Consider the following 11732-nt stretch of genomic DNA (forward strand, 5'->3'; position numbering starts at 1 on the left):
GGGCGGATCACGAGGTCAGGAGATTGAGACCACGGTGAAACCCTGTCTCTACTAAAAATACAAAAAATTAGCCGGGCGTGGTGGCGGGCGCCTGTAGTCCCAGCTACTCGGAGAGGCTGAGGCAGGAGAATGGCGTGAACCCGGGAGGCGGAGCTTGCAGTGAGCCGAGATTGCGCCACTGCACTCCAGCCTGGGCGACAGAGCGAGACTCCGTCTCAAAAAAAAAAAAAAAAAAAAAAGAAAGAAAACATAACCTAACACTATTTTGTGTACAAGAAATTTACTTGAATATAACAATCTAAGCATGTTGAAAGCAAAAAAAAAAATTCAAAAGGTATATGATGCAACCATTAAGGAAAAGCTGGATGACTATATTAATATCAGAAATGGTATACTTCTGAGCAAAGAAAAAGTACTAGAGACTAAGAAGGAAATTATTTATTGAGAGAGGGGTCAATCCACCAAGAGGACATAACATTCCTAAATGTGTATGCACCAAAAAACAAGACTACGAAATCTGTGAAAGAAAACCTGATGGAACAGAATGAAGAAATGCGCAGCAAATCCACTATAGAGACTTCAGTATTTCTCTGTAACAACTGTTAAAACTACACATATGATCACAGCAAGAATATTTACTTCAACTCCATGAAGTAACTGGATCCATGGACATTTACAGGACATTCCACCCACCAAGAGTGGAATACCTTTTTTTTTTTTTTTTTGACAGAATCTCACTCTGTCGCTCAGGTTGGAGTACAGTGGTGCAATCTCAGCTCACTGCAACCTCCGCTTCCTGGGTTCAAGCAATTCTTTCTGCCTCAGCCTCCCAAGTAGCTGGGACTACAGGCATGTGCCACCATGCCTGGCTAATTTTTGTATTCTTTTTTAGTAGGGATAGGGAGACTCTGTCTCAAAAAAAGAAAATAGCCATAAGTGATGAACAGAGCATATATAAAGGTACTACTGCTTGTCTCAGCAGCATATATACCAAAATTGAATCAATACAGAGAAGATTAGCATGTTCCCTGCACAGTGATGACATGCAAATTCTTGAAGTGTTCCATATTTTAAAAAAAAGATACCAGATAAGCACCTGAAAAGATGGTCAACATCGTTAGCCACTAAGTAAATACGTATTAAAAACACAATGAGGTGTGTGTAGTGGCCTGTAATCCCAGCACTTTAGGAGACCAGTCTGGAGCATGACTTGAGCTCAGAAGTTCAAAACCAGCCTGAGCAACATAGCAAGACCCCATCTCCTCAAAAACATATTTCTGAAAACATTGGCTGGGTGTAGTGGCACACACCCATAGTCCCAGCTACTCAGAGGGTTAAGGTGGCAATGAGACATGATCATGACACTGCCCTTCAAAGCCTAGGTAACAGAGCAAGACCCTGTCTCAAATAATAATAATAATAATAATAATACAATGAGATATCACTCTACCCACCTATCAACATTACTAAATGAAGACTTATGTTCACATGAAAACCTGTGTAATGTTTATAACAGTTTTATTCATAATAATCTACAAATGGAAATAACTGAGATTATCTTTCAGCAAATAAGTAATTAAACAAAATGCAGTATAACTGTAACAAACACTATGCAACAACCCGGAGGAATCTCCAAGGAATTAAACTTAGTGTAAAAAACTCAATCCCAGAAAAGTACATGTTGTTTTGTTTTGTTTTGTTTTGTTTTTAGACCAGAGTCTCACTCTGTCACCCAGGGTGGAGTGCAGTGGTGCAATCTCGGCTCACTGCAACCTCCACCTCCTGGGTTCAAGCAATTCTCATGTCTCAGCCTCCCAAGCAGCTGGGATTACAGGTGTGTGCCCCCACACCTGGCTAATTTTTGTATTTTCAATAGAGACAGGGTTTCACCATGTTGGCCAGGCTGGTTTCCAACTCCTGACCTCAAGTGACGCACCCGCCTCGGCCTCCCAAGGTGCTGGGATTGCAGGCGTGAGCCAGGCACCTGGCCTCCAGAAAATTACAAGTTCTATCATCCCATTTACATAACATCCTTGAGATAACAAAATTACCAAAATGAAGAATACATTAGCGGTTACGAGTAAGTCTGGCGGCAGAAGGAAAGCAGATGTGGCTATAAAAGCACAACAGGAAGGGAGAGGATTCTGGGAAGATGGTGCAATAGGAAGCACCAGGAACCTGAGGTCGGGAGTTCAAGACCAGCCTGACCAACATGGAGAAACCCCATCTATACTAAAAAATACAAAATTAGCCGGGTGTGGTGGTGCATGCCTGCAATCCCAGCTACTCGGGAAGCTAAGGCAGGAGAATTGCTTCAACCCAGGAGGCAGAGGTTGCAGTGAGCCAAGATCGTGCCACTGCACTCCAGCCTGGGCAACAAGAGTGAAACTCCATCTCAGAAAGAAAAAAAAAAGCAAATATATATAAGTCAGCAATGAAGAAAATGCAGGGCTTGTACATAGAAAAATCACAGAACTTTACTGAAATAAACACAAATAAATGGAAAGACATTTCATGTTCTTGGATTGCAACACCTTAATGTTGCTAAGATGTTACTACTCCAAAGCAATCTACACATTCAGTAAAATTCCTATCAAAATCCCAAGAATGCTTCTTGCAGAAATTTAAAAAAATACATTCTAAAACTCATGTAGAATCTCAAGGGACCTCAAATAGTCAAAACAATCTTGCAAAAGAAGAATAAATTTGCAGACATCACACTTCCTGATTTCAAAACTTACTACAAAGCTACAGTAATCAAAATAGTGTTGCCAGGCTTGGTGGCTCACGCCTGTAATCCCAGCACTTTGGGAGGCCGAGGCGGACGGATCACCTGAGGTCGGGAGTTTGAGACCAGCCTAACCAACATAAAGAAACCCCGTCCCTACTAAAAATACAAAAATTAGCCAGGCGTGGTGGCACATGCCTATAATCCCAGCTACTCGGGAGGCTAAGGCAGGAGAATTGCTTGAACCCAGGAGGCAGAGGTTGCAGTGAGCCAAGATCAGGCCACTACACTCCAGCCTGGGCAACAAGAGTGAAACTCCACCTCAAAAAAAAAAAAAAAAAACCAGAAAAGCAGTGTTGTACTGGCATAAAAACAGAGCACTGAAAGAGAATAGAGAGTTCAGAAATAAACTCTCGCTTATATGGTGAAGTGATTTTCAACAAAAGTGCCAGGATCATTTAGTGGGAAAGAGACTCTTTTCAACAAATAATGTTGGGAAAACTGCATTATCTACATGCAAAAGAATGTAGGTGGACACTTATCTTACACCGCACACAAAAATTGACTCAAAATGGATCAAAGACCTAAACATAAGAGCTACATCTGGGCCGGGCGCAGTGACTCACACCTGTAATCCCATCACGTTGGGAGGTCGAGGCAGGCGGATCACGAGGTCAGGAGATCGAGACCATTCTGGCTAACATGGTGAAACCCCGTCTCTACTAAAACTACAAAAAAACTAGCCGGGCGTGGTGGCAGGTGCCTGCAGTCCCAGCTGTTCGGGAGGCTGAGGCAGGAGAATGGCGTGAACTGGGGAGGTGGAGCTTGCAGTGAGCTGAGATCGTGCCACTGCACTCCAGCCTGGGCAACAGAGCGAGACTCTGACTCAAAAATAAATAAATAAATAAATAAAGTCAACAAATTTGCTCAACTATAAAAGAAAAAGAAAGCTTACAAGAGAATGTAGAGCTCATAGTTTCTACTTAGTGTTTGTTAGATAAATGGTTTAAATGGACTGAAAATCCCGAAAAACTGCTTGAATCATAAAGAATCTATGAAATATTATGGAAGCATTTTCTAGCTTGTTTCTGAAACCTCTGCAAAAAACCTCCTCACGTATCAATACAAGCTAACCTGCTTTACAGAAATAAGAAGAAAACTATGGCTGGGCGCAGTGGCTCACGTTTATAATGCCAGCACTTTGGGAGGTCGAGGTGGGCAGATCACGAGGTCAGGGTTTCGAGACCAGCCTGGCCAACATGGTGAAATCCCCGCTCTACTAAAAATACAAAAATTAGCCAGGTATGGTGGCAGGCACTTGTAATCCCAGCTCCTTGGGAGGCTCAGGCAGGAAAATAGCTTGAACCTCGGAGGCAGAGATTGCAGTGAGCCAAGATCATGCCACTGCACTCCAGCCTGGGACCCAGCGAGACTCTGTCTCAAAAAAAAAAAGAAAAAGAAAAAAAGAAAACTATACATTTTATTACATGTATACATTTGTCTTTCATATACTTGTAACTCAGAAAACCATGCTTTCACAAATATAATAATAGAAATACAATAATATTAGCAACCATAACATTCGTGAAACTGTAAAGAATAAACTGGCCAGATGCTGTCTCTTACACCCTAGAACACAGGTTCTGTTCAAGGCTTCTCTTGGTTATATGAACTCACTTCAAGGACCTGTCATAAGGCTCAAAATCATATGTAACCTGCATAAGCCTGTAGATATGTGGTTCATCTAAATCCAGGCACTTTAACAACTGATAGCTGCCCCCCCAGAACCTCCTTTCTCGATTCTTAACATAAACAACTTATATTTCCAAGTCCAGTTCAAAAGTTATATTCTTGGAAGCCTCCGCATCCCTCCTGTCCATCCAGGCAGAACTAATCCATCTACACTCTAGTATTATGCTCTCATAACTCTTGGCTCTTCACCAGTTCATTCAAGAGTATAACGAGCAGTTAAAATATGTCAGGCATCATGCTATGCACTGGAGAAAAAATCTTAAATGTGTAAAGCTTACAAAGTTTTTTCACACACATTATCTCATTTCATACTTTAAAAATATCCCATAGGATCATAATTATTTGTTTACAATTTATCTAACCAGAATGAATTCCCAGGGGGTAGAGACTAAGTGTGATTCATCTTTGATTCCCCAGAGTCTAATGCAGTGTCTGGCACCCAGAAAACACCCATTAAGCAGTTGATAAATGAATGAATAAAGGAGTAACAGACACTTGTTCGATTACTAAAATATCAATCAGGGTTAACACTGAAGTAATCTTTCCACAAAGTTTCCACAGGGGAAAGGGGAAAAATACATTATATTATACAAACACATCTGGGGAGCGAAAATTCCTCCCTACGGCAGAGCATCTCCAACTCAAGTTTAACTGTTTAACAAAGCCACATAGCAACCGAAGATGGATTTGATTTTACTACTGGACTAACAAGCTCTTAGTGAAGAACAATGAATTCTGCATAAAAGCTCCTATGTAGGCCGGGCGCGGTGGCTCACACTTGTAATCCCAGCACTTTGGGAGGCCGAGGCAGGCGGATCACAAGGTCAGGAGATCGAGACCACGGTGAAACCGTCCCTGTCTCTACTAAAAATACAAAAAAATTAGCCGGGCGTGGTGGCGAGCACCTGTAGTCCCAGCTACTCGGAGAGGCTGAGGCAGGAGAATGGCGTGAACCCGGGAGGCGGAGCTTGCAGTGAGCCGAGATCGCGCCACTGCACTCCAGCCTGGGTGACAGAGTGAGACTCTGTCTCAAAAATAAAATAAAATAAAATAAAATAAAAGCTCCTATGTAGATCATTCTGTTTGGTAAAACTGGACATTATTACACAAATGTTAAAATAAACACTTAAAGAGCTTCTGCACAGCAAAAAAAAAAAAATCATCAGAGTGAACAGGCAACCTACAGAATGGTAGAAAATGTTTGCAATCTATCCATCTGACAAAGGTCTAATATCCAGAATCTACAAGGAATTTAAACAAATGTATAAGAAAAAAAAAACCCCATCAAAAAGAGGGTGAAGGATATGAACAGACACTTCTCAAAAGAAGATATTTATGCGGCCAACAAACATATGAAAAAATGCTCATCATCAGTGCTCATTAGAGAAATGCAAATCAAAACCACAGTGAGAGACCATCTCACGCCAGTTAGAATGGTGATCATTAAAAAGTCAGGAAACAACAGATGCTGGAGAGGCTGTGGAGATACAGGCACGCTTTTACACCGTTGGTGGGAGTGTAAATTAGTTCAATCATTATGGAAAACAGTGCGGTGATTCCTCACAGTGACCAATTCAAATTATATTTTACATGTAATAAAACCATTTTCTATTTACATAAATCAAATAAAGTCTCGTAAAGCAAACACGCCTCCATTTATTTCCCACTTTTTGCACCAAATTGGATTTTCACTGTAACTGAGGTGTGCTAAATGCATGGTTAAGCTAGTGTCAGTATCATCTTCCTATAAATTACAGATGCCTTCTCTGAGCAGGTCTCCTACAGACTCATGTATGTTGTATTTTGAAATCTAGTTTAGAGGATATTTTAAGACTTTTAGAACCAGAAATACCATTTGACCGAGCAATCCCATTACTGGCTATATACCCAAAGGATTATAAATCATTCTACTATAAAGACACATGCACACATGTTTATTGCAGCACTATTTACAATAGCAAAAACTTGGAACCAACCCAAATACCCATCAAGGATAGACTGCATAAAGAAAATGTGGCACATATACACCATGGAATACTATGCAGCCATAAAAAAGAATGAGTTCGTGTCATTTTCAGGGACATGGATGAAGCTAGAAACCATCATCTCAGCAAATCAACACAGGAACAGAAAATCAAACACCGCATGTTCTCACTCATAAGTGAGAGTTGAACAATGAGAACACATGGGCACAGGGAGGGGAACATCACACACCAGAGCCTGTCAAGGGATGGTGGGCAAGAGGAGGGATAGCATTAGGACAAATACTTAATGCATGCAGGGCTTAAAACCTAGATGACAGGTCCATAGGTGCAGCAAACCACCATGGCACGGTATACCCATGGCATGGTATACCCATGTAACAAACCTGCACGTTCTGCACATGTATCCCAGAACTTAAAGTAAATTTTAAAAAATTTTAAAAATAAAAAATAAAATAAACAAAGTCTTGTTTCAAGATAATATTAATTTGCGTTGCCACCTATTTCAACACGGCAGACAATTGTACCATCTGGGACAAATGAGCTTTGGCATGAAATCTTAAAATACCCCATGAATAGTGGCTGGGCGCGGTGGCTCACACCTGTAATCCCAGCACTTTTGGGAGGGCGAGGCGGGCAGATCATGAGGTCAGTAGATCGAGACCATCCTGGCTAACTTGGTGCAACCCCGTCTCTACTAAAAATACAAAAAATTAGCAGGGCGTGGTGGCAGGCGCCTGTAGTCCCATCTACTCCTGAGGCTGAGGCAGGAGAATGGCGTGAACCCGGGAGGTGGAGCTTGCAGTGAGACAGATCGGGCCACTGCACTCCAGCCTGGGCAACAGAGCCAGACTCCATCTCAGAAAAAAAACAAAAACAAAAAACCCATGAATAGATTGATAGACATAAAGTGAAATAATCCAATGCTACCAGCTCTCATAAGCTCAAAATTCAATTCTCTACTGTACAAAAATACCTGGTATAAGTGAGAGATATACTTCAAGATCTTTGCATATTCCAAAGTTGACGGCTATCACTATGACACAGAGCTTCTTCCATAAACTTCCCACATTTCCACTGAAGAGCACTCAGGACTACTTTACTATCACTAGCTTCATAATGGTGTTTTCTCCTTGGTGTAATATTTCACAAAGAGACAAAGAATACGTATGTGTGTATGTGAATCATTCACGCTAGTTACCACGTAAATAACAACAAGCAGCAAATATGAAGTTAAAAGTGAAGTTGAAGTGTAAATGCTGCTGTCAAGATGGGTGAGGCTTACTCATCCGCCAAGCGACGTCCTCAACCTCGCCTCCACCGCACACAGCGTTCAAGTTTCCGTCTCAACAGAACACAGGCATCATGAACCTTTACGGTTCATAAATAGTTGAGAAAGCTAACATCAAATTCTTGAAGGCCAAGAGTCTACAAATTATTCCATTCACAGATGTTATAATCGGATTTTTTTTTTTTTTTTTTGATACGGAGTCTCGTTCTCACCCAGACTATAGTGTAGTGGCACGACCTTGGCTCACTGCAACCTCCACCTCCGGGGTTCAAGCAATTCTCCTGCCTCAGCCTCCCGAGTAGCTGGAATTATAGGCACGCGCCACCATACCCGGTACTTTTTTGTATTTTTGGTAGAGACCGTATTTCACTATGTTGGCCAGGCTGGTTTTGAACTCCTGACCTCAAGTGATCTGCCCACCTCAGCCTCCCCAAGTGCTGGGATTACAGGCGTGAGCCACTTCGCCCGACTCTGATCATTACTTAATCAGGATAAAGCCATTCCTTAGAAAGGTCATTCAATTCTGATGATTGTATATCTCATATTTTTCAAATACTGTCATTGTTAATAAGAGTGTCACTCCACTAAGGCTACCCTGGCATCAAACGTATTTCAGATTTGGCCAGGCCCGGTAGCTCATGCCTGTAATCCCAGCATTCTGGGAGGTCGAGGCAGGTGGTTCACCTGAGGTCAGGAGTTGGAGACCAGGCTGGCCAACATGGCAAAACCCCATCTCTACTAAAAATACAAAAAATTAGCTGGGCGTGGTGGCAGGTGCCTGTAATCCTAGCTACTCGGGAGGTTGAGGCAGGAGAATCCCTTGAACCTGGGAGGGAGAGGTTGCAGTGAGCCGAGATTGCGCCCCACTGCACTCCAGCCTGGGCGACAGAGCAAGACTCCATCTCGAAAATAATAATAATAAAATACAGTGAGGTGTTTTTTTTTGTTTGGTTGGGTTTTTTTGTTGTTTGTTTGTTTGTTTTGACGGAGTCTCGCTCTGTCACCCAGGCTGGAGTGTGGTGGTGCATTCTCGGCTCACTGCAAGCTCTGCCTCCCGGGTTCACGCCATTCTCCTGCCTCAGCCTCCCTAGTAGCAGGGACTACAGGCGCCCGCCACCACGCCCGGCTAATTTTTTGTATTTTTAGTAGAGACGGAGTTTCACCATGTTAGCCAGGATGGTCTCGATCTCCTGACCTCGTGATCCGCCCGCCTCGGCCTCCCAAAGTGCTGGGATTACAGGCGTGAGCCACCATTCCCGGCCCAACACAGTGAGTTTTAATAGATAGTCAGGGTCAGGTGACATTCATCTATCTAGTCCTACATGCCATTTTGGCATTGAAGGGTTCCACAGGGCTGGAGTCACTTAGCTCTAGGTGCACAATTCTAATGTATGAGCATACTTTTCTATTCTAAAGCCACAATGGGCAAAATGGGTCAGTGTAATTTTAGAATTCATCTTCTACATATCAAGCACTGTGATAGGTAAACATTTTATATACATCCTCTCTAATCTTTGCAACATTCCACAAAGTAAGGGTTATTTTACTCATTTAAAAATCACTGGAAAGTCAGAGGATTTAAGGCCATTGCCCCCAACATCTACAGCCCACACCAGGATTTGAACCCAGATCTCTCTGGTTCCAAACCCTGCCCTAATCGTTTCACTATATTACCAATCCAAGGGATAAATAAAGTTAAGGTATCTTAGTCAGATAGAAGTGGCAAATTAGACCAGGTGCAGTGGCTCACGCCTGTAATCCCAGCACTTTGGGAGTCCGAGGCGGGCAGATCATGAGGTCATGAGATCGAGACCATCCTGGCTAACACGGTGAAACCCCACCTCTACTAAAAAAATACAAAAAATTAGTCGAGCGTGGTGACACATGCCTGTAGTCCCAGCTACTCGGGAGGCTGAGGCAGGAGAATCGCTTGAACCTGAGAGGCAGAGGTTGCAGTGAGCTGAGATCGTGCCACTGCACTCCAGCCTGGGAGACACAGTGAGACTCCATCTCAAAAAATTAAAAAAAAATGGCAAATTAATGAGAGGAAAATTTAAAAAGTTAACCCCACAAACCAAGAAATCTATTTATGATTATGTTTTTTGTAAGAGACAGAGTCTTGCCATATCGTCCAGGCTAGTCTCAAAGTCCTGACCTCAAGCAATCCTCCCGACTCAGCCTCCTGAGTAGTGGGGATTATAGGCATTACAGGCATGAGTCAATGCCCCCAGCAAGAAATCTGTATGTTCTTATCATACATGTGACTAAACAAAATTATACTTAAGAAACTGACAAATCATGGTAATATTTTAAATATCACGACTACACTGAAACCCTACCAGAGGTATTTTTAAAATGTCAAGGGTTTTTCGGATTTTTTTTTTTTTTTGAGACAGAGTCTCTCTCTGTTGCCCAGGCTGGAGTGCAGCAGTGACATCTTGGCTCACTGCAACCTCTACCTCCCTGATTCAAGCTACTCTCCTGACTCAGCCTCCCGAGTAGCTGGGATTGCAGGCATGTGCCACTACCCCTGACTAACTTTTGTATTTTTAGTAGAGACGGAGTTTCACCATGTTGGTCAGGCTGGTCTCACACTCTTGACCTTATGATCCGCCCACCTCGGCATCCCCAGGTGCTGAGAATACAGGCGTGAGCCACCGCGCCTGGCCAAAATGTCAAGGATTTTTACCCTGATGTGCTTAATGTGCCCAATCTGCAATTCTAGTGGTAATCAGTGACATATCCATAAATCAGAGTACTTCTATGAAAACAATCACAGCCTACGAATATGGATAAAACTCCTCAGCTTTACCTCTTAGATGGTTCTAGATAGTTTCAGAATTCGTGCCTCTTTCTTCAACTCTCTCATTAATTTTATTACCCTTGGCAGTAAAATAATCTTACCAATTGCTTTCCCTATGAAATTGTGAATGAAAATTCCCATTTCTCTTTGCTAGGTCTTGTTAGCTGCCATCCCTAGGAAGGAGAAAGTGTTTTTATAGATAGGCATGTCAAGGACAAATAATGGAGCTGAAATGCAAGGGTGGATGGCAAATAAATTGCATCTTGTGAACTACCTCCAACTAATTTCTGCCTGGAGCACTGTGTTTAAAAGGATTCCTAGGCCACATCTGGAGGGACCCAGGAAAAAAAAACAAAAGAGATGTGACGAAGGTAAGTGGAGAACCAGTAAAGTGTAGTGCCACAGTAGCCTAGTGTTTCCTTTTTTTTTTTTTTTTTTTTTTTGAGACGGAGTCTCGCTCTTTCACCCAGGCTGGAGTGCAGTGGTGTGATCTCGGCTCACTGCAGGCTCCGCCCCCAGGGGTTCACGCCATTCTCCTGCCTCAGCCTCCCGCGTATGCCTAGTGTTTCAAGGAAAGGAGATTATAATATCAAGTCAAGCAGAGCAGCAGTCAAACAACATGAAGAAAAATGTCCATGAGACTTGGCATGCAGGAGATCACTGATGTGCCTATTGACAAGTTCAGTAGTGTTGTGAGGGAAGAAGTCAATGGACTAAAGCGGAAATGAGTGCTGACACAGAGACAGCAGGTGTAAACCAGAGACAGGGCCAGTGTACCGGATGGCTGAAGTCAAATACTTACGTAGCAAGTGGGGATAGAGACACGTGTCCGATGGATGTATTGGCCTTCTCCGGACAAATATTCCATCCCCTGAAAACCATAGGAAAGGGGTAAAGAAGGATACTCTATAGGTCAATTTATAGAAGAGAGCAAAACCTTAAAATTCTCGATGAAGTAGAAGCTAAGAACCTCTGTATCAGGTGAAGAGACAGGAAGGTCAAGACGGGGAAGGAGAAGATTTGCTAAAGATGTTGAAGAGCATGAGAGAACTAAACAGGGCTGGGCCAGCAAAAGGCATCAGGCAAGGCTGAGTACTCAGATGAGGCTGAAAATACGTAATAGTTACTTTAAAACAGGGTTAATCTCCATGACTAGGTGCTTTTTCTTTAGCCCTC

At 42.7% G+C, this 11732-nt stretch overlaps 1 non-coding gene across 1 annotated transcript; it reads left to right on the plus strand.

Annotated features, from left to right (window-relative positions):
- The first annotated feature begins 966 nt into the window (after window positions 1-966).
- On the plus strand, window positions 967-1073 carry LOC129470794 (U6 spliceosomal RNA). The gene has a single exon (XR_008653323.2). It is a non-coding gene; the product is annotated as a U6 spliceosomal RNA (small nuclear RNA).
- Window positions 1074-11732: the final 10659 nt, after the last annotated feature.

The sequence above is a fragment of the Symphalangus syndactylus genome, chromosome 20, assembly GCF_028878055.3.
Source record: "Symphalangus syndactylus isolate Jambi chromosome 20, NHGRI_mSymSyn1-v2.1_pri, whole genome shotgun sequence".
NCBI lineage: Eukaryota > Metazoa > Chordata > Mammalia > Primates > Hylobatidae > Symphalangus > Symphalangus syndactylus.